The 7,368-nt window shown below is 42.6% G+C and overlaps 1 long non-coding RNA gene across 1 annotated transcript; it reads right to left on the bottom strand.

The window, feature by feature from the left end:
- Window positions 1-283: 283 nt before the first annotated feature.
- Window positions 284-7,122, bottom strand: LOC139758487 (uncharacterized). Its single transcript, XR_011714839.1, has 4 exons — window positions 6,993-7,122; window positions 2,580-2,693; window positions 2,027-2,203; window positions 284-612 (listed from the first exon to the last, which is right to left on the bottom strand). It is a non-coding gene; the product is annotated as an uncharacterized lncRNA (long non-coding RNA).
- Between the last annotated feature and the right edge of the window lie 246 nt (window positions 7,123-7,368).

The raw sequence follows: 7,368 nt of genomic DNA on the forward strand, positions 1-7,368 counted from the left end.
TACATAAAGTTCCATATCAAGGAATGGCTATGTATGAGTCGAACTTAGTGTTTATTGATGATGCTCAAGCTCCCATCTTCAACGTGTTTCATCAAATTCCTAAATCAAATGATTTTTTTGATACATTAGGAATGAAGTGATTGGCATGTAAAGTTCTGTTGCAGGTGATTATCAGTTAGCTAATGATTCGTTATCAGGAAATAACGTAATACGTTGGTAATGAATGTGTGAACCCATCCTTTCAAGGCTTCAGTGGAGAATTTTGTAAGAATCAGAAGTGATAAGACGTTAAAATTTTATTCATGGACAGATTTAGTCATTACGTCATAGTACAGAGACAACACGGCCAGTTACCACCACAAACTCATCCACACATCGGTTTGTTTAGTGTGTTCGAAACATTATACAGTATAGCGACTTCAGACCTTCATGAGCCACTCAGTCGTAGCTTCAAGAAAGACGAAGTCACTCGGGAAACATCCGAATGATCTTGTAAATTGCTTGCTCACTGCTTCAAGCCGAGGCCAAGCAATGGTGGAGTCGTGCAGTCTGAAGTGAACTTCTCAGACATGGAATTCACTGTTCCGAGACAGAGGGCGTCGTATTCCAGACCTGAAAGACAGAATCATTATCAAGACCGAGAAAATACGAAGCGGGAAAACACATCGCAAGCAACATCTTATCTGCTTGTAGCCGTATGGTTGTGTGACAACTGACCTTAAGGAACAACTGGCTGTCTGTGTGCGACTTACCTGAAGGAGGGACCCCTATACCGTCTATAATCTGAAAGAACAACACCCATACCCTCTATAACCTGAAGGCAGTCCTCCCTCATCGTCTATAACCTGAAGGCAGTCCTCCCTCATCGTCTATAACCTGAGGGAACGCCTCTCACACCGTCTTAAACTTCTACAAACACTCGTCGGTAAAAGAATTAGTGGCTGGGATCATTTTAGATATTGCCGCAACGTTCTACATCCTACACATCAAGTCTGATATCAAATACCCATGCTTTACGGCTAAGTAGCCTTGATGATCAGTCGAACTCCCTGAAACGACTTGAAAACGAGGTTGTCCAATGATGACCAGCTGTATGACAAGTGGACTACCACTCTGCACCACAGATGGGTCGCAGATCCTTCTCATGCCAGTCTTAAATGGCCCAATTATGCCCCTCGATCCACTGAGAAAACCTTTCCACAGTCCTTGCTCCTCCACCTGAGACAGCTTCGTACTACGCAAGTCAGAAATCCTACCATTACCATAAATGGCTCAACGTCCTATGCCTTAATAATAGGAGTATTGGGCTCTCATTACAGCGGATCCTCCTCCTTGTGAAAACGGAACTCTTGAAGACCATTAGATCTAACATACATCAGGATCAGGTACCCAGAGAAGATAAACAAGATCAATTCAGTTCTCAACAGCTTAATAGAATAGCACTGGAAACTCCGACACAGTGTTAGATGACGTGCCTGTAACACGTAAGATCGTCTATAGATGCGACATACATAATAGGTAACGGTATCACCCATGTTACCAGCGTACGACCCCAAGAAATGGGTCAGTCCAACACCAAGCGAGTGCTGGATCGCGTAAGTGACCTTACTATACCCGATCCCAAAGCAGTTCATTCCATGCAAAGTTGGAGAGGAGAGAAGAGAAAAAATAGATTCAAAAATGGCTTGAAAGGAGCAATAACTGATACAATAGAACAAGTGTGCATCATCTCTAAAGCTGTCCATTACTCCATTGTAGTACCTCCATTCCACAACTGTCAGACATCATAACATAGAACCGAATATAACAATATCGTAAGTTAAGAAGCAGTCGAGGCTTGAGCAGTTAAATGGAAGACTCAGAGATGATGTGTGATACTCTGTTCAGAGAGAGAGAGAGAGAGAGAGAGAGAGAGAGAGAGAGAGAGAGAGAGATAGAGTGAGAGAGAGGAGAATGACTGATGATGATAACTTGAATATCAGGCAGAGTAGAAAGTTATGACGAAACTGCGCACGGTGTAACTGACCTCAGTGAAGCCCAGGACATTCTCCGATGTGTTGAACGACAATGCTTGGGTCCCCGCACTGGGCGACCTCCAGCTGACATCTGTTGCTGTATGTGACCTGGTTACTACCGCATATTGGCAGGTACTCCTTCGTGCAAAATTTTAGACATTTTTTTTCAGCGGGAGAGAGAGGAGTGTCTGTGGAGTAGTCAGGAAAAGCGAGGGAATTTAGCCTGACGTGGTAACATGAGGGAAAGGTTTCAGGTTAAGCTTAAGTAGGAAGATAGAGGATTGCATACCTCGACAGTGAGGTTCAAGACTGAGTATAAGTGACATGAGATTTCAGACGAGACAAAGATTGCATTAGGTTTCAAAATGAAATGCAAATGGACGAAGTTTTCAGATTACTGAACATCTATAAATCATTCTTCGTCAATGGTGCTTGATAAAAATATATTTTACCATCATATCTTTTGTATTCGTGAATTACCTTAATGGAGAGTGAAACTTAACACAACTGAACCTCTAGTATGCTTACTGACATGTTACCAACGAATCTAACTCAAAATCTTACGAAAAATCTGTTCAATTGTGGCAGCCGTGGTTGAGACAGCCAGCGCCACCAGCACCACAACGGCCGTGACGTATACTACTCGGGCCATTGTCCCCTGGAAACCAAAATACGATCCTGTAAAAAGTTGAAGATATTATGTTCCATATTCGTGGCTGCTGGTATAAGCATAATAGTATGAGACGTGTTATAACCTATTTGTGCTTTAGGGATAAGTGTTCAACTCGTGGGGACCACATTTCTTGAATATTCTCTTCAATCATACCACCTTTTGAACTCCTGTATTCACTTACCATGATGTCATTCAGTTTATGCCATTCGTCCACTGTTCCTATACTATAAAGTTACTTTACATTTTTATTTAGATCACTTTTGACAAATTTCATGTGACGTACTTTAGGCGTTCTATCTACGTCTTTCGGAGAACTGGTCTTTTGTTTATATCATCAGTTGGGTTCCAAACCTTTCTATATCAGTTGGGTTCCAAACCTTTCTATGTCCTCACTTGGGTTCCAAACCTTTCTGTATCATCAGTTGGGTTTAAAACAAACGGCCGTCATCAGGTCACCCTTTACTCTGCTTTCTTACATGGTGGCCGAATTTCAGACTTCAAGTCTTCTCTCGTCACTTATCTTAGTTCTGGTACAGTCTTCGTTGTTCTCCTTTGGATCTTCTCTATAATCTCACTGCGATTCTTTAAGGTGCCGTGACCATACTTGTGAAACAATCTTCTTCAGACCTTATCTCGGATATGTTCAGTTTGCTGAACATTTCCTTATCTCTGATCATTTGAAAACAGACAATGGGTCTTCTCAGATATTCTCAAAGACTCTGGCCATTGTTCTTTCGACTTTCTAGTCACTATTACACGGAGAATCTTGAAGCTCATTTCCTGGTGGATGACATTTATATTAGGGCCTTTTGCTGTGACCCATCATTAGTATTTTACATTTACCTGGGTCGAGTCATGAACAATGTACCAGACCAACACTGCAGTCTGTCTAGGTCCCCTTGCAAGTTGATGCAATTCTTTTTGTACCTCACTCTGTTCTTGGCATGCGTGAACATACTTGGGTAGGAGCTCAGTCCTTCTTGCAGGTCATGTACTTAGATCAAGAGGAACAATGGTCTCAGAAGAGCGCCCCATGGCACGCCACTAGTGACCTCAGTCCACTTGGAGGATTCCCTGACATAACTCCAGTTTCCTTCAAAGATAATCTGTCCATTGAAGAAGTCTTTCCTAAATTCCTGCCTAAAGTTCTTTTTTTTTTTGTAGTACTGGTACAACAAATACTTTACGGTTGTCCGGATGCTTACAATCTACCCAGCCTTCTCTTGTCTAGAACAGAGCTCTCTCTCTCTCTCTCTCTCTCTCTCTCTCTATATATATATATATATATATATATATATATTTATATAATTAGATGTATAAATTGGAATGAGCCAGGAAAATATGCGAGCACTCCTGGCTTAGCTCAACTGCGCAATATTGTATACATTATATATATATATATATATATATATATATATATATATATATATATATATATATATATATAAGTATGAAGTCTGTTGGGGATGAGAGAGCTTGGGAAGTGAGTCAGTTGTTGTTCGCTGATGACACAGCGCTGGTGGCTGATTCATGTGTGAAACTGCAGAAGCTGGTGACTGAGTTTGGTAAAGTGTGTGGAAGAAGAAAGTTAAGAGTAAATGTGAATAAGAGCAAGGTTATTAGGTACAGTAGGGTTGAGGGTCAAGTCAATTGGGAGGTGAGTTTGAATGGAGAAAAACTGGAGGAAGTGAAGTGTTTTAGATATCTGGGAGTGGATCTGGCAGCGGATGGAACCATGGAAGCGGAAGTGGATCATAGGGTGGGGGAGGGGGCGAAAATTCTGGGGGCCTTGAAGAATGTGTGGAAGTCGAGAACATTATCTCGGAAAGCAAAAATGGGTATGTTTGAAGGAATAGTGGTTCCAACAATGTTGTATGGTTGCGAGGCGTGGGCTATGGATAGAGTTGTGCGCAGGAGGATGGATGTGCTGGAAATGAGATGTTTGAGGACAATGTGTGGTGTGAGGTGGTTTGATCGAGTGAGTAACGTAAGGGTAAGAGAGATGTGTGGAAATAAAAAGAGCGTGGTTGAGAGAGCAGAAGAGGGTGTTTTGAAGTGGTTTGGGCACATGGAGAGGATGAGTGAGGAAAGATTGACCAGGAGGATACATGTGTCGGAGGTGGAGGGAACAAGGAGAAGAGGGAGACCAAATTGGAGGTGGAAAGATGGAGTGAAAAAGATTTTGTGTGATCGGGGCCTGAACATGCAGGAGGGTGAAAGGAGGGCAAGGAATAGAGTGAATTGGAGCGATGTGGTATACCGGGGCTGACGTGCTATCAGTGGATTGAATCAAGGCATGTGAAGCGTCTGGGGTAAACCATGGAAAGCTGTGTAGGTGTGTATATTTGCGTGTGTGGACGTATGTATATACATGTGTAGGGGGGGGGGGTTGGGCCATTTTTTTCGTCTGTTTCCTTGCGCTACCTCGCAAACGCGGGAGACAGCGACAAAGTATAAAAAAAAAAAATACATATATATATATACATTTTTTTTCATACTACTTGCCATTTCCCGCATTAACGAGGTACCGTTAAGAACAGAGGACTGAGCTTTTTTGAGGGAATATCCTCTCTTGGCCCCCTTTCCTGTTCCTAGTTTGGAAAATTAAAAAAAAAGAAAAACGGGATGGGAGGATTTCCAGCCCCCGCTCTCTCCCCTTTTAGTTGCCTTCTACGACACGTCAGCGAGGTAGCGCAAGGAAACAGACGGAGAATGGCCCAACTAAATATATATATATATATATATATATATATATATATATATATATATATATATATATAAACGCCCATACACGTACGCAAACATACATATATATATATACACATGTATATATTCATACTGTCCATCCATTTCCGTCGCTACCCCACCACACAGGAAACAGCCCCCTCCCCCCTTCCAGCGAGGTAGCTCCAGGAAAAAAAAAAAGCATTCGCTCACAGTCTCTAGCTGTCATGTGTAGTGCACCGAAACCACAGCTCCCTTTCCACATTCAGGTCCCACAGGCCTTTGCATGTTTTACCCTAGACGCTTCACAAGACCTGGTTCAGTCCACTGACAGCACGTCGACGCCGGTATACCACATCGTTCCAGTTCACCATTCCTTGCATGCCTTTCACCCTCCTGTATGTTCAGGCCCCGATCACTCAATCTTTTTCACTCCATCCTTCCACCTCCAATTTAGTTTCACTTATTGTTCCCCCCACCTGTGACACATCCTCTTGGTCAATCATTCCTTACTTTTTCTCTCCATGTGTCCAAACATTTTCAACACTCTTTGCTCTCTTAACCACATTTTTTATTACCATACATCTCTTACCCTTTCATTTCATACTCGATCAGACCACCTCACACCACATAGTCCTCAAACATTTCATTTCCAACACATCCACCCTCCTCCGTACAACCCTATCCAGAGCCCATTCCTCGCAAGCATGCAACATTGTTGGAACCCCTATTCCTTCAAACATACCCATTTTTGCTCTCCAAGAACTTTCTCGCCTTCCACACATTCTTCAACGCTCCCAGAACCTTCGCCCCCTCCCCCACCGTGACTCACTTCGCTTCCATGGTTCCATCCGCTGCCAAGTCCACTCCCAGATATCTAAAACACTTCACTTCCTCCAGTTTTTCTCCATTCAAACTTACCTCCCAATTAACTTGTCCCTCACCCCTACTGAACCAATAATCTTGCTCATTCACATTACTCTCAATTTTCTCCTTTCACACTTTACCAAACAAGTCACCAGCTTCTGCAGTTTCTCCCCGAATCAGCCACCAGCGGTGTATCATCAGCCAACAACGGACACTTCCCAAGCCAAGCCCTCTCATCCACAAGACTGCATACTCGCTCCTCTCCAAAACTCACATCCCTAACCACCTCCATCCATAAATTAAAGCATGGAGACATTACTCATCCCTGCCGCAAACAGACTTTCACTGGGAGCCAATCACTCCTATTCCTACTCTTACACATGCTTTACATCCACGGTAAAAACTTTTCACCGCTTCTATATATATATATATATATATATATATATATATATATATATATATATATATATAATCACCAGTACACACAATCGTTCTGTCTGCTACAATGACAAACTCGAGCATTAGATTTAAAAATTCTTGGCATCACTCAAGGTCGCTCCATCTGCTTGACGATCATCTCAATATTATTCGGTCGCGTTTCTCTCGTTTCCACAGCTTTCAGGAACGTCAGGGAGACGGAGAGTCACCCTGAATATTGGAGTCGTGACACACACTAGAGATCAATGAACTGTGGCAAAGAATGAGTAACATACCTGGCAGGTGAACACTAGACTGGAGGTGACGACGTGCTGTTGTGCTCAGGTCGGCGACTTGAGGCGAACTGTCCCTCCTGATGGCTATTGTAGCGTCTTCCTCAAGCGGTTACCTATTATCATTTTCTGCTGTTCACTTATGGTGTAGATTCTAACCCAGGGACATAGATGATGACCTCTCCAGTGAAATAGTTAATATCAGGTGGTCATTATACAGGTAGTGGTGAGGTGAAAGTGACGGGATGAAAAACGGACACAACAAGTTTTCCTATTGAGTAGAAGTAACACTTGATAAGCATGCTTTGGTCACATTTTCTGTTTAACGAACGTCACACTTATTTCCAGTATTACAATCCTTAAAATTTCCAGATCTGAC

This window comes from Panulirus ornatus, chromosome 30 (assembly GCF_036320965.1).
Source record: "Panulirus ornatus isolate Po-2019 chromosome 30, ASM3632096v1, whole genome shotgun sequence".
In the NCBI taxonomy this organism is placed as follows: Eukaryota; Metazoa; Arthropoda; class Malacostraca; order Decapoda; family Palinuridae; genus Panulirus; species Panulirus ornatus.